This window comes from Anomaloglossus baeobatrachus, chromosome 3, assembly GCF_048569485.1.
Source record: "Anomaloglossus baeobatrachus isolate aAnoBae1 chromosome 3, aAnoBae1.hap1, whole genome shotgun sequence".
Taxonomy (NCBI): Eukaryota; Metazoa; Chordata; class Amphibia; order Anura; family Aromobatidae; genus Anomaloglossus; species Anomaloglossus baeobatrachus.
The window spans coordinates 196,184,086-196,205,812 of record NC_134355.1 but is presented as its reverse complement, the minus strand read 5'-3'; the positions used below and the strand labels follow the sequence as shown (position 1 = coordinate 196,205,812).

At 42.7% G+C, this 21,727-nt stretch overlaps 1 protein-coding gene across 2 annotated transcripts in view; it reads left to right on the top strand.

Annotated features, from left to right (window-relative positions):
• The window catches only part of SCAF8 (SR-related CTD associated factor 8), a 333,369-nt gene that overhangs the window by 292,332 nt on the left and 19,310 nt on the right, over nt 1–21,727 (top strand). The window contains exons 22-23 of one of the 2 annotated variants that reach the window (XR_012751614.1): nt 6,849–6,939; nt 14,170–14,271. The gene's annotated coding sequence lies outside the window, so the exon portion shown is untranslated. Of the gene's footprint in view, nt 1–6,848; nt 6,940–14,169; nt 14,276–21,727 lie in introns of both variants that reach the window. The other variant, XR_012751615.1, reaches the window with a different exon arrangement.

The following is a 21,727-nucleotide window of genomic DNA, read 5'->3' as shown; positions in this document are numbered from 1 at the left end:
AAACTACACAGAATGTTATTAGATTGGGCTTGGAAATGAAAAATGTAGGATTTCCATGATAGATTGTAGGCTCTATTACCCGAGCCACTGAGGTGCCTGATAAACAGAAACCCCAAAGTGACACCATATTGCAAACCAGGGCTGTGGAGTCTGTAAGACAAATCTCCAACTCCTCAATTTCCCTGATTCCAACTCCACGACTCCAACTCCCTCATACGTGACTCATGTTTGTGATAAATTTACTGTAGTAAAATGGTAACATCACTACTTATATCATATAGCTGAAGTGCAGCGCAGATTCATCTCAACTAAAAGCCTAGATTCTTTGATCAGGAATTGAACAGACATTCATAGGACATTTCATAACTTTCCCCAATTTTAATGAAAAATCATCACATACTGCATTGAACTAGTGTACCCAATTTATTATATACAGTTGAAACTAGAATTTATATACACTATCTAAAGAGACACATTTGCATGTTTTTCTCATACATAATAAATATGCAGTATTTTCAGCATTAATGGTCCCCTTGCATCCAGGAACCTTGATCCTAGCATTGACACACTTAGGTAAAAAAATATATATTTTGTTTATTTTCTCTCTTGAGCATATACAACACATAAAGTTGAAACCAGAAGTTTATATACACTATCTAAAATGACACATCTGCATGTTTTTCTCACTATCTGATATGAAATCAGAATAAACCTTTCCCGTTTTAGGTCAATTAGGAACCAACATTATTTATATTTGCCAAATGCCAGAATAATGAGAGAGAGAATGATTTAAGGCATTTTTATTACATTCTGCAAAGTCAAAAGTCTACATACATTTCATTAGTATTTGGTACCATTGCCTTACACGTTATGACTTGGGTGAAAGTTTTGGCTATCCTTCCACAAGCTTCTCACAATAGTTGGTAGAAATTTGGGCTTATTCCTCCTGACAGAACCGGTGTAACTGAGCCATGTTTGTAGGTCATCTTGCTCACACCTGCCTTTTGAGTTTTGCCCATACATTTTCAATAGGATTGAGATCAGGATACCATAGCAACGATTGACACTGTGATTCCAATTGTGGTGGACAAACCCTGCGAAAGAAGGGCTTTTAATCTCCATTTAACCTATTAGATACAGCAGTATTTAAGGGGTTAGTTGGCCTCGATCGGTTCCTAAACCGATTGGGGCCGATGCCCGTGGGTTTCAGATGACATATACAGCTGTCATCTGGGGCACTATTTACTTATTCCTCAGCATGCTTAGAAATAAATTCCCTGAACGACCACTGCTAAAGACGTATAGGGAGTCAGTAAGGGGTTAAATTAATCAAATCTATTACATTCCGTGCACCACATTTTTTGCACATCTCATCTTCTGTCTCTTTTGGGTTTCTGAAGTGTTTAGACAATATTAATAAATCAGCTCAAGCGTGTCTTAAGGGTGATTTACACGCTGCGACATCGCTAACGATATATCGTCGGGGTCACGTTGTTTGTGACGTACATCTGGCGTCGTTAGCAACATCGCAGCGTGTGACAGCTAGGAGCGACGATCAACGATCGTAAAAACGACAAAAATCGTTGATCGTTGACACGTCGCTCCTTTTCATAATATCGTTGCTGCTGCAGGTACGATGTTGTTCGTCGTTCCTGCGGAACCACACATCGCTATGTGTGACACCACAGGAACGACGAACATATCCTTGCCTGCGTCCACTGGCAATGAGGAAGGAAGGAGGTGGGCGGGATATTCCACCCGCTCATCTCCGCCCCTCCGCTTCTATTGGCCGCCTGCCGTGTGATGTCGCTGTGACACCGCACAAACTGCCCCCTTAGAAAGGAGGCGGTTTGCCGGCCAGAGCGACGTCGCAGGGAAGGTAAGTCCGTGTGACGGGTGTAAGCGATGTTGTGCGCCACGGGCAGCGATTTGCCCATGTCGCAAACTGACGGGGGCGGGTACGCTCGCTAGCGAGATCGCAGTGTGTAAAGTGCCCTTTAGGGTATGTGCGCACGTTGCGTACTAGCCCAGCACCTAAAAGGTGCGCTTCAGAGCGCAGCTGAAAAGCTCCGTTCTGAAGCGCATGGTGCCGGCGAGAACGTGCGCTCTGCCTGCAGCTCCTGCCATAGACAGAGCAGGAGCTGCCGGCAAAGCGCACGGAAGAAGTGACATGTCACTTCTTTTTGCGCAGCGCTTCGGCAGTTGCCGAAGCGCTGCGCACTATAACGCCACGTGCGCACGGCCCCTGCACAATCTCCATAGACTGTGCAGGGGACGCAGGACGCATGCAGTTACGCTGCGCTGCAAAGCGCAGCGTAACTGCATGACTTTACGCAACGTGCGCACATAGCCTTAGAGTCTTGGTTGTTATGAGACGCAAGTGGACAGATTGTCGCTGAGACAAGGAACTGCCTAGGCTAGGCAATTTTTTTTTTTTTACATTGCTTTAATTCTGTGGGGCATCTTGACTAAATCATTATATGGCTGACCAGCAACACTCATAAGATTGGACCTCATGATGAAGAAGTGAGTGCGATATGAAACACACTGAGAAATCAATCCACATTATCTATCTCACCCTTTCAAGTTATAAGATATTGATAAGTTATTAGTAACAGATAGATGGGACGCCAACATGTTCAATGGTCAGCTATTGGCTCTTCTAACAGTCAGATGTAAACTCTGAATAGAACAGGACAACTCCTTTGAATGTATGTTGCAAACTGTGTTGAGAATAGTAGCTGATCTGCAGTTCTTAGCTGCATTTTTTGTAAGCTGATTGGTGAGGGTGCTGGGTGTTAGACCGCTACCGGTCTGATATTGATGATCTATCCAAAGTATATGCCTTCAGTATTACATGCCCAGGACAGTCCTTTTAAGCATGTTAATCGTACATTCTTGAATATTCTTTCATTCATCCTTTTTCTAACCTCTTACCCTTGTACTTTTTCCATTAAAACTTTCTAAACATTTCTGTTTTTATGTCTATACTGATCATGTATGCTTTAATCCAGTAATGAACCTGGCTCAGTATAATAGCCAACCAGTGGCGTAGCTTTAAAGGTTTCAAGGGATGCATGTGCAACTAGGTCTAATGTCACAAGGAATCTGTATATGCTTCACAACTTGCTAATCGGTTGGTCACTGACTCAAAATAGTAGTAGCCAGCCCTCCTAGGTGGTACTTGCAAGATGGTTTCTTTTTGCATTCGTTTGAGAATCCTGGAGCACTCTGGGATATTTGAACGAACCATCATCAGGAAGTAGAGGTTTCTGACACCCCTCCTTGAAACAAAGCATCATCAGTGACTAGTCCCTGTGGGATGTGATAGATACATGTGTGTCGATTGGTCGTCTTCTCTGCTCAGTCACCACAACCCCTTCACATAACAGACCACTGCCCCTCCCCCATAAACTTCCTCCCCACCATCACCGAAGAAGAGCTTGCACGTTTTCTCTCAAAAGCGCACCTCACCACCTGCGCACTTGACCCCATCCCATCCCACCTCCTGCCTAACCTCACCCCAATCCTTATTCCAGCCTTAACCAATCTTTTCAACCTATCTTTAACGACTGGTATCTTCCCTTCTGCCTTTAAACATGCATCAGTCACACCTATCCTAAAGAAACCTTCCCTCGACCCAACCTCTACTAACAGCTACCGCCCATTTATCACTACTCCCATTCACCTCAAAACTCCTGGAACAGCACGTCCATGCTGAACTTTCCTACCACCTCTCATCTAACTCTCTCTTTGACAACCTACAGTCCGCCTTCCGTCCTCATCATTCTACCGAAACTGCCCTGACTAAAATCACGAATGACTTACTGCCAAAGCTAACAAGCACTTCTCCATACTCCTACTTCTAGACCTGTCCTCAGCCTTCGATACTGTCGACCACTCCCTCCTATTACAGATCCTCTCTTCCCTTGGTGTCAGAGATTTCGCCCTACTGATCCACCTCTCTCCTCAATACCACCCCGCTTCTCCTCTCTGCAAGTCCCTCCACTGGCTCCCATTCTTCCACCGTATCCAATTCAAACTACTAACACTGACCTACAAAGCTGCGCATAATCTGTCTCCTCCGTATATCTCTGAACTAATCTCCCACTACACTCCAACACATCACCTCCGGTCCTCCCAAGATCTCCTTCTCTCCTCCTCTCTCATTTGCTCCTCACACAACCGACTCCCAAGACTTCACCTGAGCATCCCCAGTCTTCTGGAACTCGCTGCCTCAACATGTCAGACTATCTGTTACCCTTGCAAGCTTCAAATGGAACCTGAAAACCCATCTGTTCAGAAATGCCTATAATCTACAATGACCACACTGCTTCACTACCGTGCGGAGCTGCCGCCCGACCACCATGCGAAGCTGCCGCCCGACCACCGTGCGGAGCTGCCGCCCAACCACCGTGCGGCGCTGCCGCCCGACCACCGTGCGGAGCTGCCGCCCAATCTACACCCCACCTACTGTGTCCTCCCCAAAATCCTGTAGAATGTAAGCCTGCAAGGGTAGGGCCCTCTTCCCTCTGTACTAGTCTGTCTACTGTAACTTGTGTATGTATTCTGTATGTAACCTTCTCATGTACAGCACCATGGAATTAATGGTGCTCTATAAATAAATAATAATAATAATAATAATAATTGGTCAATACCACTAGTGACTGACAGCTATCTCTGCATGCACAGTCATACAGGAAATATTGTCAATCAATGATTAAGTCAACCCACTTTAAATGCAGAGATTTTGCCAACTTTTCTGCAACTGAAACGCTGCGTTTTTAACAGCATTGTGCGCACAAGAAATCCCTATTTCCCATAGACTTTGCTTGAAAATCAAAACGCATGCCTTTTGGCATTAAAACGCTGCACCTCAAAACGCTGCAAAAGCGCATGAAAAAACGCAAAGTGTGCACATAGCCTAAATCTGCAAGGTATGTCAATGAGGATATATGGTCTTTAAAAGGTTGGAAGAGTTTTCCCATCTTGTAAAGTGATGGCATAATACTACAAAAATTGCCGTCCCTTAAAAGGGTTGTCCAAGTCTTATACGAAAGGCTGTGGTCATTCTATGTGACTGCAGACTTGAGAATCCTCACATTGAATGCAGTGCATGCTTTGAGGATTCTCAGGTGCCGCTGGTGAGACCGAGAGTTTTGGACACATCCCGACTAGATGTGCGCAGCCTCGTTTCATTCACTTGTGTTGACCGACACTTCAGTCTTTAATGATAAACAAGAACAACCACATTATATATATTTCCTATCCTTTAGTGGCCAAAGAGCTGATGTAGCGCTGCCTTGCCATGTCTGTTTTTGATGCACAGCAGCATCTCACCAATCTGCAGAAGTGCTGCTGTTTTAACCCTTTCACCCCTGGGTAATTTTTCATTTTAACTTTTTCCTCCCCTTCTTCCAACAGCCATAACTTTTTTTACTTTCCATCAATATGACCATATGAGGGCTTGTTTTTTGCGGGACGAGTTGTACTTTTGAATTATACCATTCATTCTGCCCCATATTGTACTGGAAAATAGGGAAAAAAATCCAAGTGCAGTGAAATTGCCAAAAAAAATACAATTCCACATTTGTTTTGGGGCTTTTTATTCGCCAAGTTCACTATTTGGTAAAATTGCCCTGGCATTATGATTTCCCAGGTCAGTATGAGTTTGCAGATACCAAACATAGATAGTTTTATTTTATGTAGTGGTGACAAAAAAAATCAGAAGTTTGTAAAAAAAAAAAAAGAATTGCTCTTACATTTTTTAATGATTTTACTAGTCCAACTAGGGGACTTTACACCTGCATGGTCTGATTGTGTCTCCTGATCAGAACGGTGCTTCAGCATTGCTCTGATCAGGAGAAATGCTGTGTTCCTATGAGTGCCAGCGCTATGCTGGCATTCACAGGAATTGAGTCATTTCAGGGACAGGGGTCATCATTTGACCACTCATCATTGGTCGTGAAGAGGTTAAAGTAAATGGGGCCAACTGTAGTTCCCACAGACACCTGTGAATGGAAACACTGCTTTGTTGGAAAAATGTAGAAGCAAATGTAGTGTTGAAGCCCATTCATACTCAAGGGTTGTATGGATCCCAGGGGTCAGACCCCATCAATCATAAATATATGGCAAATTCTACTAGTATAGCATCACTTTACAAGATAGTAATAACCCTTTGAGGTGTTTTTATACCTGAACAAATCCAGTGTGCTCTAATGTACAGTAGTAACTTGATGCTCTTATCATAGTACCATCAGTTAGGCTGGGGCAACTTTGACCTTGACGGATGTTGTGCCAGCAAAAGTCGCTAGTTTTTGCTGCTACATTGCAGCACAATACAAAGTGAATGTGGTCACATTTTGGCCCAAGGGGTACCGTGACTGATACAGGGAAGTCAGAAAGTCTGACACTGCAACCCCGAGGGTACTGTGGGTGCAACAAGCAAGTGGCAAAAATCTGTAACAATTTGACTTTTTGCTACTTGCTTATTGCTGTAACCTTGTGGGGTCACAGTGCCATCCCAGTTATTTAAAATTGTGAAGTGATGTAGCAGCGACACATTGCTCGTGTCATCTGTGTCACAACAAAAGGTGCCGTGTAGCCCTAATATTTAAGTGAAAAGTTTTTTAACAAGTCAAAAAGTCAGAATGAAAAGATAGCCAGTTGAGTACAACAGTGTTTGGTTGAAGGTGAAGTTTCCACGTTATGTTCGTGCTGGAAAGTTGTTTTAAACAAAATAATAAAAAAAACAATGATTTTATATCTGATGGAATAAATATGTTTCTTACATATCTAATGCCACATGATACGTTGTTAAAATGGAATTTGTTCTGCCTCCATATTAGGTGATATTTGTTTCTGGGAAGACAGAAGGGAAATTAAGGAATGAGAATCGACATCATCATGTCTGGGATAGCACATAATCACATGGCTGATGTAAGTCTGGAATAACGTCTTTCTTTTATTGATGTGATAAATTTTAATGTTGATTAATAGAACGATTGCACAGAGTGAAAGTATTGTGAGATTTTGTATTTCTAATACAGTTTACTTGATCAGTGTGCAAACTAAACCATCTCCTAGAGTCAATCAGAGCCAGCCTCAGAACAGAAATCCGAAAATCCCAAAATTATTATAAAGAGAGAACTCTTAGGGGTACTTTTCACGCTGCAACATCGCTAGCCGATGCTAGCGATGCCGAGCGCGACAGTCCCCGCCCCCGTCGCACATGCGATATCTTGTGATAGCTTCCTTAGCGAACATTATCGCTACGGCAGCTTCACACGCACTTACCTGCCCTGCGACGTCGCTCTGGCTGGCGACCCGCCTCCTTCCTTGTAAGGGGGCGGGTCGTGCGGCGTCACAGCGACGTCACACGGCAGGCGGCCAATAGAAGCGAAGGGGCAGAGATGAGCAGGACGTAAACATCTTGCCGACCTCCTTCTTTCCGCATAGGCGGTGGACGCAGGTAAGGAGATGTTCCTCGCTCCTGCGGCTTCACACACAGCGATTTGTGCTGCTGCAGGAATGAGGAACAACATCGTATCTCCTATTGGTGCGACATTATGAAACTGTCCGACGCTACACAGATCACCGATTTACGACGCTTTTGCGATCGTTTATCGGCGCATCTAGGCTTTACACGTTGCGACGTCGTTACCGGCGCCGGATGTGCGTCACTTTTGATTTGACCCCGACGATATCGCAGTAGCGATGTCGCAACGTGCAAAGTACCCCTTAGTTGAAACAAGCAAGTTCAACAAAAACATGTGTCTTGGTAAATTTGATGCATAATTTTCCTTAATTTATCTCAAATTCAAAGCCATTGTGTTCATATTCATGAAAGACACCGGTAGACACTTTCTTTTACTATATTGTGCAAGTTAATAGGTCAAAAGTCAATTTAAAGTGCTGTACGAGGTATAAAGCCAGTGTACAATTCCCCAGAGAGGCCGTTGAGAGCTGCTATCAGCATAGAGACATGCAAATACACATAAAACAAACATTTTGGGGACTTGAACCACTTTCTTAGGCATAAAACACAAAAACCTGAGCTGAAACAATGTTCAGTAAACATGCAACATTAAGCATGTGAATTGCAGCCTTAAGACTAGAAAAAACCAAGGAGAAAAATTGTATGAAAAATACCCTGAATATAAATAAATAAATTGCAAGTGCTTAATAACAGGGTACTTAGTGTATACATTTTTGCAAAAAGGTAAAAAGCTGTCTCACCTCGTCACGGTGTACCCATCTGAGACAGTCCCTAACCTACTGAAGTTAAAAACATTATCAATACCTGACTTGTGTCATGTCAGAACTCCAATATGGATGGTGGCAAGTGGTTAGCTGTGTCCCAGATAAAATACACAGCAAAGTGAGACGCAATCAGCTGTTCAGTCTCAGTACTAGGAGGGCTGCGCCCCCAACTTGCAACCAAGCAAGAAAACATACAAAAAACACAAAAACCTGAGCTGAAACAATGTTCAGTAAACATGCAACATTAAGCATGTGAATTGCAGCCTTAAGACTAGAAAAAACCAAGGAGAAAAATTGTATGAAAAATACCCTGAATATAAATAAATAAATTGCAAGTGCTTAATAACAGGGTACTTAGTGTATACATTTTTGCAAAAAGGTAAAAAGCTGTCTCACCTCGTCACGGTGTACCCATCTGAGACAGTCCCTAACCTACTGAAGTTAAAAACATTATCAATACCTGACTTGTGTCATGTCAGAACTCCAATATGGATGGTGGCAAGTGGTTAGCTGTGTCCCAGATAAAATACACAGCAAAGTGAGACGCAATCAGCTGTTCAGTCTCAGTACTAGGAGGGCTGCGCCCCCAACTTGCAACCAAGCAAGAAAACATACAAAAAACACAAAAACCTGAGCTGAAACAATGTTCAGTAAACATGCAACATTAAGCATGTGAATTGCAGCCTTAAGACTAGAAAAAACCAAGGAGAAAAATTGTATGAAAAATACCCTTTTTGCAAAAATGTATACACTAAGTACCCTGTTATTAAGCACTTGCAATTTATTTATTTATATTCAGGGTATTTTTCATACAATTTTTCTCCTTGGTTTTTTCTAGTCTTAAGGCTGCAATTCACATGCTTAATGTTGCATGTTTACTGAACATTGTTTCAGCTCAGGTTTTTGTGTTTTTTGTATGTTTTCTTGCTTGGTTGCAAGTTGGGGGCGCAGCCCTCCTAGTACTGAGACTGAACAGCTGATTGCGTCTCACTTTGCTGTGTATTTTATCTGGGACACAGCTAACCACTTGCCACCATCCATATTGGAGTTCTGACATGACACAAGTCAGGTATTGATAATGTTTTTAACTTCAGTAGGTTAGGGACTGTCTCAGATGGGTACACCGTGACGAGGTGAGACAGCTTTTTACCTTTTTGCAAAAATGTATACACTAAGTACCCTGTTATTAAGCACTTGCAATTTATTTATTTATATTCAGGGTATTTTTCATACAATTTTTCTCCTTGGTTTTTTCCCCACTTTCTTAGGCATGCCTTACAAATGTGTCATGCCTGATTAAGAGGGCAGTTGTGCACTGGTCGTGACTGGTAACCGTTTAAAGCACTGTAATAGGGTGTCTAGTGCCCTACCTCCCCAAGACCAAAGTGGTAACTAGGGAAACTGCAATGTAAATGTTTGTGACTATTGCATGGTATTCTTGTGCTAGGCGGGCTTCACATCAGTGGTATTCTGCCGCAATGCCGGATCCGGCACAAATACGTTTCACTTCAATGCATTTCCTATGGACTCGCGGCAAGTTCCGGTCACATGCGGTTGCATGAGTCATACACAACCACAACCGCGAGTCCAAGGAAATGCACTGAAGTGAAACGCATTTGTGCCGGATCCGGCATTGCGGCAGAATATTGCTTATGTGAAGCCCCCCTTAATGTAGTGCATTCTCCTGTAATACAGCCGGCTGCCACCAGGTGTCATGGGTCCCAGGTCCCTTAGTGAGAAGGGATGGGTAAGGAGCACAACAGGAGTTAAGTGAGAGGTGGCTCTTCAGCATAGGAAGAGATATAGAGAAAGGCAGCTTCCTGTTTCATTCAGATAGGGAGATGCTGCTGTAGTGTGCAGAACAAGAAAGGAAGGACCAGGGGGTCAGAAGAGCAGAGTAGAGTGAACAGGGTGAAGGTGGTTGAAGCAGAACAGAGACAGGACAGAAAGGAAAAGAAGAAGGAAGCAGCAAAGATATTTCAAGGGGGCTCATCTGCAGTGGTGTAAGTCCATTGTGTCATGGAGACGTAAAAGGAGTTGGGACGCCCCTACCTTAGGCGTTATCTTCCAGTATCTGTGGAAAAGCAGTTTCGGCGGAAGGGCAAGTCGGTCCATCTGTCTGTGAGCCGAGCTTAACGATCCACCACCATGCTGGAGGAGTGGGTCCGAAGAGGGAGGATAAGTTGCCCCATTACGGCCGTCCCTGCAGAGCCTAGCCAGCTACAGAAGATGATGATGATGATGTCTCTGTGCTGAGAAAATGTAAAACGACTGTTAAGCAACTGTTCAGTAAAGTAATTCAAGTGTTACTTGGTAGTCGTCTGCTTACTGAGCGCGAGGCATGAAGCCACTGGAAATGTATGGGAGCCAGAGAAGCCAGCTGAAGAAATGGAATTGCAGCAGTCAGCACGTACCACCTCAACCCCACTTAACACCTACTCTACTCTGCCCCCCGTGTCTGTACAGTGCCGGGGTGGGTTGGGGTCCATAGCCCTCACCCACGACTGCCCCTCTACGGCGCTTTACAGAACCACTATAGCATTTTGGGTTTTTTCACCACTGCAGTGGTTCTTTAAATATAAGTCCCCCTGTCTTATACTCACCACCCGACATGTTCATACTTTACTGATGCCGCTTCGGTCCCATGGTGTCATCTTGAGCCCGTAGCTTCTGACTATCTGGAAGTTAGAAGCTACGTCACAGGCGCTCAATACATCTCTATGAAATCCAGCGTCACATCTAGGGACTGTCTTTTGAAAATAGATGTATGAGTGCTGCCAGCAATACTACAGAGGTTAAATAGGTGGGGAAGCAGCCTGTCAGTGTTCAGATCATACGATGCACATTGCAGCAAATTGGTCTGAGCACTGACAGGCTCACCTCCTACCCCTTTAACTTTTGCAGCAATGCTGTCAGCACTCGTTCATCTATTTTGAAAAGACAACTTCTGGATACGACGCTGAGCACATGCACGCAACTTCTTTGGTCAACCATGGTGAGGCCTATTCTAAGTGGAACAAGTCTTGTTAAACTGCTGTATGGTCTTGTGTTATGATCTGGTAACCGTGGACAATCACGAAAAATCCCATTAATAAGGAAAACAAAAACCACAAGAGTAGTTGGAAAAGAAGCTAACCGCAATCCCCAATCCATCAGACAACACTAGAAATAGCAGTGGGATGTTCCCAACATAACAAGACACCTCGTCACTGCCTGAGAAACTTGCTACGCCTCAAAGATAGAAATGAGGAATCCTAACTTGCCTCGGAGTAGTCCCCAAAGAAATAGCAAGCTCCCAACATGCAACAACGGTGATGTAAGAAAACACAATACACAGATAGAAAATATAGATCAGCAAAGGTGAGGCCCGACTTACTAGATAGAAACAGGACAGGACAGATAACTGATTGCGGCTAGCAAAAAACCCTTAAAAAATATCAGTCTCCTGATAATAAAAATACTGAGCCCACACGGACTCTCCCCCACTATATCAGGTACTCTTGTGCTTGACACTTTAAACAGAACTGTAGATATAATGGGAAGAAACAAAATCACTGAAAAAGTAATTTTTTAAAGTGTAAATAATCCAAAACTGACCAGGCAGCAAGCTCCATTTCTTGCTGGAGGGACTGCCGTGCTCACAAAAGCAGAAAGACAGATCCTCACATACAAGAAACCAAACACAAATGGACCAAATGGAATATGCAGAAACACTCTTAAGTGCAAATCCAGCAATTAAGCATAAAACAGTAAACTTATCTAGAGTAGATTCAGGCACCAAATAAATGGGAAAATCAGAAGGGAAAATTCCCAGCCATCTTCAGAAGCAGGCAGGAACATATATCACCGGCGACCACCAGACACACAATGCTCTCCTAAATAAACTAGGCTGATCTGCAATAGGATGTCTTTGATTCCCAATTAATTCCATCACCTGTCTGAATCACAGATTCCAACTCAACTTCATTACCATTCCTGGCCACCAGAGGAAGCTCCACACCAGTACCCACTCAGATGACATTAACAACAGTCTTGGCCACCGAGCTGCAGCTCAGTTTCAGGGTGTTGGCAATCTTCTTATACCCTAGGCCATCTGCATTTAGAGCAACAATTCTTTTTTTCAGATTCTCAGAGGTTTCTCTGAGATGCTGAACTTGCAGTAACCAGTAAGAGTGGGGAACACACCTATTCCCCATTCACACCTGAGACCTGGTAACACTAATAAGTCACATAACACCAGGGAGGGAAATTTGCTAATTGGGCACAATTTGTCTATTTTCACTTAGGGGTGTACTCACTTTTGATGCCAGTGGTTTAGACATTAATGGCTATGTGTGTTATTTAGAGAGCACACCAAATTTAAACAGTTATACAAGCTGTAAACTGACTTCTTTATATTGTATCAAAGCGTCATATCTTCAGTGCTGTCCCATGAAAGTATATCTAATATATAAAGCTGAATGTGTGTGTGTATGTCCGGGATTGGCATCTGCACCGTCGCAGCTACAGCCACAAAATTTTGCACACTCACACATCTGGACCCCGAGAGCGTCATAGGCTATGTTATGAGGCGAAATTTTAACCCCGCGCGTTTCAATTTACCAATCACTTTTGCCCCTATCTACATCATGAGGAAAAAGTGAAACGAAAAGTATATCCATACCGTCGCATTTATAATCACGAAATCTTGCACAGACACCTCATGTGACCCAGGGAACGTCGTAGACTATGTTTTGACAGGAAAATGTAACTCCGCGCTTTACAGTTACTCTCCAAAAAACATGCCTCCATTAAAGTAAATGGAGCCTGGAACTACAGGCTATTAGTAGGAGCTGTGATTGGTTGCTATAGGAACAAAAGACATTGTTAGTATAAGAAGCCCATATGTAAGGTAATAAGATGTCGGTGGGGAGACGGATAGAGAGAGACAGACAGAGACAGACAGAGAGACAGACAGAGAGATAGAGACAGACAGGGAAAGAGACAGACAGTGAAAGAGACAGACGGTGAAAGAGACAGACAGAGACAGACCTGGAAAGAGACAGACCTGGAAAGAGACAGACCTGGAAAGAGACAGACAGACATGCAGAGAGGGACAGAGACAGGCAGACAGGGAAGGAGGAGACAGCCAGAGAGACAGACAAAGATAGATGGGGAAAGATATAGACCTTGATAGAGACAGACGGGGAAAGCGACAGAGAAATAGAGACAGACAAGGAAAGAGACAGACAGAGACAGCCAGACAGGGAAAGAGACAGACAGGAAAAGACACAGACAAAGAGACGGGGAGACAGACGGGGAAAGAGACAGACCTGGGAAAGAGACAGACATAGAAAGAGACAGATGGGGAAAGAAACAGAGAGATAGACAGACAAAAAAAGAGACAGACATAGAGGCAGACAGGGAAAGAGACAGATGGGGAAAGAGACAGACGGGGAAAGAGACAGACGGAGCACATTACTTGGCCAATTTAGTTAAATCTGTGTGGAATATCTGTGGTGTTGAAATATATGTTGTGAAATGCTTCTATTAGCTTAGTTTTTGCCTTTTAATAATTACATTTCTTTCTATTTGTTTTGTGGTTTTTGTGTGCAGAATAAAATTTTGTTAATACATTCTATTTTGTTAACAACAGTTATTAACCCGGGCGAAGCCGGCTAGTACAGCTAGTAATAAAATGTTTTAAAAATGTGAGGGGTGTACTCACTTTTGTGATATACTATATATATCTGTGAGAAAAGGGCTTCACAACAACATTTGTTATGAGTGAATAAATAGAGTTTTTGTACTTATTGTAATTTTTACCATAATTCAGTAGTAAATGTTGTTAGGGGGAGTCGTATTACTTTCACCATCCACATGTCACGCGACTCAGTAACTCACCAAAAATATGTCTCGGCTTCACAGATTCCATCAGAAAAAATCCTGAAAAAACTTTGGTTACCATGGAATGAAAGAGACCCAATTATAAGCCAGTGAGATCCATAAGCCTCTGGAGCTATGATCTTGGTTAGTAAGTATTGCTGTTCGGTATAAACTGAAACCATATAGCAGATGTGAGCATAAATACTAAACAGAAAAGAGGATTTTTTTTCTCAAAGGGAGGTTAGTAAGATCAACCTTCCAAGCCGCATATACAGCGGGTGAAATCAGTATTAAAAATGTTAAATATATTTCTAAAGATACTATTGATATGAATTTCTCAACGGGTGTCCGTAGAAACCGATCCAATCCATACAGGCATAGAAATCAAACTATAAATGTCCATAATTTAACTTATGTGTAATGACACACAAGAGAAATGACACAGAGAAAATTATTGAACACACCTTCTGAATTTTATTTAATACTTCGTACAAAAGACTTTTTTAGTGATGATATCTTCAAGATGTCTCCTGTATGAAGAAACTAGTCACATGCATTGCTCAGGTGTGATTTAGGTCTATTCTTCCACACAAACTCTTCAAATACTAAACAAAAGAATGCTGCAACACTCTGTAAATGCTAAGATATATGCAAATATAGAATATATGAATTTTAAAATGCATTAATGCTATGTGAAATATACCTAGGAAAATAAAAGGTACTTAGGGAGAAAATTGGCCAATTCATGTGAGTCCATCTACCATGGCAAGGTGTCTTTTCTTTGATGGGACCCTATCCTAATTTCATGCCTCTCCCAGACTAAAATCTACAAATATACTGGCAGGTGGGTTCTGATACTAATTAACCCCACACTGTGGCTGATGGGAAGAGAGCAGAGTCAGACTAGTAGGCTGTTTATACCTCCAATATATACTGCAAAAAACTGCATCTCCAAATAGAATATAGCAAATGTGAACAGTAATTACCCTAATATATAAAGCTGAGTGTATGTGTGTATGTATGTATGTATGTCCGCTGAAGGAATCTGCTTCGTCGCATTTACAATCACGAAATTTTGCACATCCCCTTCATTTGACTCAGGGAACATCATAGATTATGTTTTGAGGGGAAAATTTAACCCCACGCTTTACAGTTATTCACCAAAAAAAACTGCTTACATTAAAGTCAATGAAGCCTGGAGCTGCAGGTCATTTATAGGAGCTCTGACTGGTTGCTATAGGCAACAAAGGACATTCTTAGTATAAGAAGCTTATATGTGAGGTAATATGATATTGGTAGAGACAGACACATACAGAGAGACACACACAGAGAAACACCGAGACAGAGACACGCAGAGACAGAAACAGACAGAGACAGACACACACAGAGACAGACACAGAGACAGACAGAGACACATACACATACACACACACAGAGAGACACACACAGAGACGCACACAGACAGAGAGGAAGACAGAGACACAGACACACAGAGATGGAGGCAGACAGAGACAGAGAGGGAAGCAGACAGAGAGGGAGACAGACAGAAAAGTAGACAGACAGAGAGGGAGACAGAGTGAGAGAGAGACAGAGAGACAGTTAGTATCCTGGACAACGCCGAGTACTACAGATGGTGCATAAAAAAACCAAGATGTAAGCGCTAAGATATATGCAAACATAGAATATATGAAATTAAAAATGTATTAATGCTATATGAAATATACTTAGAAAGATTAAGGTAATTAGCCCATAAATTGGCCAATTCATGTGAGCCCATTCACCATGGCAAGGTGACTTTCCTTTGATGGGAAAAGGAGTTGGAGTCTGCAAAAGACCTGAGACTTGGACAGAGATTTGTCTTCCAACAAGACAATGATCCCAAACATAAAGCAAAATCTACAATGAAATGGTTCACAAATAAACTTATCCAGGTGTTAGAATAGCCACGTCAAAGTCCAGACTCAGGATTCAGGTCAGGTGATTTGCTGGGCCATTGTAGCAGCTTTATTTTCTTTCTTTCTTTGAAACAAATTGACAGTTTCCTTAACAGAGTGTTTGGGACCATTGTCTCACTGAAATGCCCACTCTCGTTTCATTTTCATCATTCTGGTAGTTGGCAGCAGATTTTTATCAAGAATGTCTCTTTACATTTGTCAATTCATCCTTTCTTCAATTATATCTTACGTTTGCCAGTGTTATATGCTGAAAAACAGCCTCACACCATTATTTTTCCACCTCCAAACTTCACTGTTGGTATGGTGTTTTGGGGGTGATATGCAGTGCCTTCTGGACTCCAAACATAGTGTATATTATGGTGTCCAAACAGTTCAAGCTACATAAGCTAAATAAGGAAATAGACCTCTGAGGCAAAAGGCTTCTTAAGTACTCAGTCATGCCCACAGCACGTAACCCCTCATTTGCCTCATTGAGAGCCAAATTCAGCTATGAAACATGGTAACAAGCCACATCTAGTGCACCTTTCCCCACCTGTATTGACACACAGAGTTCCCCATTACATCGGTAAAATGACAGCCAAATGTTCCCCACAGAAAGCACTTTGTGGCCTCCTCTCTTATAGGCAATATACTTACATACATGTATAACTCATTTACTCCATTCAGTTTTCTCGCATCAAGCTTACTCACCACAATGTTTCAACCAGCTTCATTACTCTTCTAACTGGCAGTGTCATCCCACATCCAGTTTACTACATGTATCTCTCCCAACCCATCCCATTGGTATATGAGCATCCAAGTCTAATCTTCTGTGCAAGGCTAATCACAAAACTCCCCATCTAGAGAAATGTACTTGATAACTGTTTGTTAGATTTTGTGCTAATATATGAAGTTGACAGACAGCCGCAAGCCACACATCATAGTCCCACAAGCCAGATGTGCCTCTCTATCCATAGTTTGGGGACCCTTGGCTTAGACCATGAAGCATAAATGGTACATTGCAGTGACTACTACTGGAAAGAGTTGTAGGTTCTGTTGGTGAACATCAAAATTGACTCCTAAAAGGTGATGCTCATGTGGCTATGTTAAATAAGGTTCACAAATATGGTTAAGGGCACTTTTGTATTAAGAGTCAAGAGTCAATAAGAGTCTTAAGAGTCAACTGGTGTGCAAAGCTAAAAATATGTTTTTTTTTAATCAAATAAAAATAATTTTCATTTAATAAGAAATTGTGACAAGTCGAATTTAACCAAACATTCATTTATTGAATATAATGTGTGTGTTACATTTGTAATGTTGGTTGACATGTCAGAGAAGTATGCTTATGTGAGCTCATTGAATCTGGAATTTCTTATATTTAGTACCAGTCCGGTCTCCTGACACATCTATTTTTTTATACTATTGTATTTCTCTAATTAACGAGTCACAATTAAGAAGCGCCATTTTATATGTCTACTCTGTACACTGCCCCTTTATTCCTCAAAAAAATGTAAAATGTAAATGTATTTATAAATAGCAAGTGGGTGTCACTATTTTGGAGTGTGCCTCCAAACAGTCCCGCACTGCCCAATTCTGCTGCCAGTGTCAGATTGTCAGACACACCTCTTTGACAAGGGGAAATATAACACCCAGTTGTCAATCTATTCCTGTTATGAAATCTGTTATCTCAAATATGCGTCCATGGACACACTTTACAAAAACACTACACTTAGCAGCTCCTAAAAGTTCCATGGTTATCACCCTTTCACATGGGTCTTGCCTTCGCTATAGGGACCCAAAGGTGGCTTCTACAGAGTAGCTGCTGTCCCGTGGTGCAAGTTGAGGATAAAAATGTGAACAAATTGGGTTAAAACCTGTCAGATAGGAATAATAATAAAATCAGAACCAATTACATAAAAGATAGAAGAGTTCAAGTCTAAAAGGACTGACAGAGATGTGTGGCTGACCGAGTAGCCTGCTGTCCGCTGCCTGAAAATGCTACACCTTCAGATTGCTGACCACAAAATCACCAACAAACAACAAAATGCTGTGTGAAACTCATCTAACTCACCTTTTTAACAATAAGGCTGGACTCACACGAACGTATTAAAAAACGGTCCCATTCTCGTTTGCGAGTTTTTCTCACTTGTCATTAGTGTGCACTCAGTGTGCTGTCAGTATGCTGTCAGTATACAATCCGTTTTTTTTGCACAGCAGCTGTTACTCATTTACTGTCATGTACAGGAGAATTTACAGTGTTCTGTGCTACATGATAGGATTGTATTTAGAAAAACGGATGTCACTAGGATGGTCGGTGTGCCGTCCGTGTGACATCCGATTTTTCCTCGCACCCATTGACTTGTATTGGCGAGCCTCGGACGTATTCTGGATCAAATCGCAGCATGCTGCCGCTTTTTTCGCATCCAGAATCTGGATGCAAGAAAAGCTGACCAACAGCTCTCCCTCATTGACTAGTATTGGTCCGAGTGCAATGCGAGAATTTCTCGCATTGCTCTCGTCCGTTTTTGTCGCTCGTGTGAGCGTACCCTTATCTTCACTCCCAGACGTTTTTTTTTTTTGTTTTTTTTCATATTTGCATTTTAGTTTTAACCTCCTCTACTTTCAAAAGCCATAAGTTAAAGGCTATGTGCCCACGTTTGTGCGCTCTGCACAGCAGCGTAACGTCACTGCATGTGCGTTTCAGAGCGCAGCTGAAAAGCTCCGTTCTGAAGCTTCAGTGACTGCCGATTTCATGCGCTATGGATTCAGCCTCTGCCATAGACAGAGCGGGGGCTACATACAAAGTGGCAAGTAAACTTAGTGGCATCCTAAAAGTGGCTGTTGGACTTCCATTATTGTCCCACTGGTGCAAAGCTATTTGCAGCACCACTGCATTGCACACTCAAGCTCATTGTTACTAAGCCATTATACTAGCAAACACTGAGTAAACTTAGTGGCATCCTAAAAGTGGCTGTTGGACTTCCATTAGTGTCCCACTAGTGCAAATCTATTTTCAGCACCTCTGCATTGCACACTCAAACTCATTGTTACTAAGCCATTATACTAGCAAACACTGAGGAAACTTAGTGGCATCCTAAAAGTGGCTGTTGGACTTCCATTAGTGTCCCACTGGTGCAAAGCTATTTGCAGCACCACTGCATTGCACACTCAAACTCATTGTTACTAAGCCATTATACTAGCAAACACTGAGTAAACTTAGTGGCATCCTAAACGTGGCTGTTGGACTTCCATTATTGTCCCACTGGTGCAAAGCTATTTGCAGCACCACTGCATTGCACACTCAAACTCATTGTTACTAAGCCATTATACTAGCAAACACTGAGTAAACTTAGAGGCATCCTAAAAGTGGCTGTTGGACTTCCATTAGTGTCCCATTGGTGCAAAGCTATTTGCAGCACCACTGCATTGCACACTCAAACTCATTGTTACTAAGCCATTATACTAGCAAACACTGAGTAAACTTAGTGGCATCCTAAAAGTGGCTGTTGGACTTCCATTATTGTCCCCCTGGTGCAAAGCTATTTGCAGCACCACTGCATTGCACACTCAAACTCATTGTTACTAAGCCATTATACTAGCAAACACTGAGTAAACTTAGTGGCATCCTAAAAATGGCTGTTGGACTTCCATTAGTGTAACAGAGTGCAAATCTATTTGCAGCACCTCTGCATTGCACACTCAAACTCATTGTTACTAAGCCATTATACTAGCAAACACTGAATAAACTTAGTGGCATCCTAAAAGTGGCTGTTGGACTTCCATTAGTGTCCCACTGGTGCAAAGCTATTTGCAGCACCACTGCATTGCACACTCAAACTCATTGTTACTAAGCCATTATACTAGCAAACACTGAGTAAACTTAGTGGCATCCTAAAAGTGGCTGTTGGACTTCCATTAGTGTCCCACTTGTGCAAAGCTATTTGCATCACCACTGCATTGCACACTCAAACTCATTGTTACTAAGCCATTATACTAGCAAACACTGAGTAAACTTAGTGGCATCCTAAAAGTGGCTGTTGGACTTCCATTATTGTCCCACTGGTGCAAAGCTATTTGCAGCACCACTGCATTGCACACTCAAACTCATTGTTACTAAGCCATTATACTAGCAAACACTGAGTAAACTTAGTGGCATCCTAAAAGTGGCTGTTGGACTTCCATTAGTGTCCCACTTGTGCAAAGCTATTTGCAGCACCACTGCATTGCACACTCAAACTCATTGTTACTAAGCCATTATACTAGCAAACACTGAGTAAACTTAGTGGCATCCTAAAAGTGGCTGTTGGACTTCCATTAGTGTCCCACTTGTGCAAAGCTATTTGCATCACCACTGCATTGCACACTCAAACTCATTGTTACTAAGCCATTATACTAGCAAACACTGAGTAAACTTAGTGGCATCCTAAAAGTGGCTGTTGGACTTCCATTATTGTCCCTCTGGTGCAAAGCTATTTGCAGCACCACTGCATTGCACACTCAAACTCATTGTTACTAAAGCCCGCTACACACGCTTCAATATATCTCACAATCCGTCGTTGGGGTCAAGTTGTAAGTGACGCACATCCGGCATCGTTTGTGAGGTATCTGCGTGTGACAGCTACGTGCGATCAGGATTGAACGCAAAACCGTTGATCGCAAACACATCGTATCTTTGTCTAGAATTGAGCGTTTTGTTGCACGAACCTAGTCAATTGTAACGTGTGACATCCCTCATACGATTTTGATGTCTGATGCTATGTGCGCAGGTGTGCGCTCTACACCACAGCTTAAAAAAGGTCCGCTTCAGAGCACAGCTGAAAAGCTGCGTTCTGAAGCGCCTCACAATGTCTGTCATTCACTAATCTCTGTCAGTCGGTCACTATCTCTGTCCCGCACTCTCTGTCCATGTCAGTCTATCCCTCTTACCCCCTCTCTCATACTCACCGATCCCCAATCACCGGCGCTGCACGGCATTCACACTGCTCCGGCGGCTTTTACTGTTTTGAAAAAGCCGGCCGCCATTAAACAATCTCGTATTCCCTGCTATCCCCGCCCACCGGCGCCTTTGATTGGTTACAGTGAGACACGCCCCCACGCTGAGTGACAGGTGTTACACTGCACCCAATTACAGCAGCCGGTGGGCGTGTCTATACTGTGTAGTGAAATAAATAATTAAATAATTAAAAAAAAACGGCGTGCGGTCCCCCCCAATTTTAAAACCAGCCAGATAAAGCCATACGACTGAAAGCTGGTATTCTCAGGATGGGGAGCTCCACGTTATGGGGAGCCCCCCAGCCTAACAATATCAGCCAACAGCCACCCAGAATTGCCGCATACATTAGATGCGACAGTTCTGGGACTGTACCCGGCTCTTCCCGATTTGCCCTGGTGCGTTGGCAAATCGGGGTAATAAGGAGTTATTGGCAGCCCATAGCTGCCAATAAGTCCTAGATTAATCATGTCAGGCATCTCCCTGAGATACCTTCCATGATTAATCTGTAAGTTACAGTAAATAAACACACACACACGAAAAATCATTTATTAGAAATAAAAACACAAACATATACCCTGGTTCACCACTTTAATCAGCCCCAAAAAGCCCTCCATGTCCAGCGTAATCCAGGATGCTCCAGCGTCGCTTCTAGCGCTGCTGCATGGAGGTGACC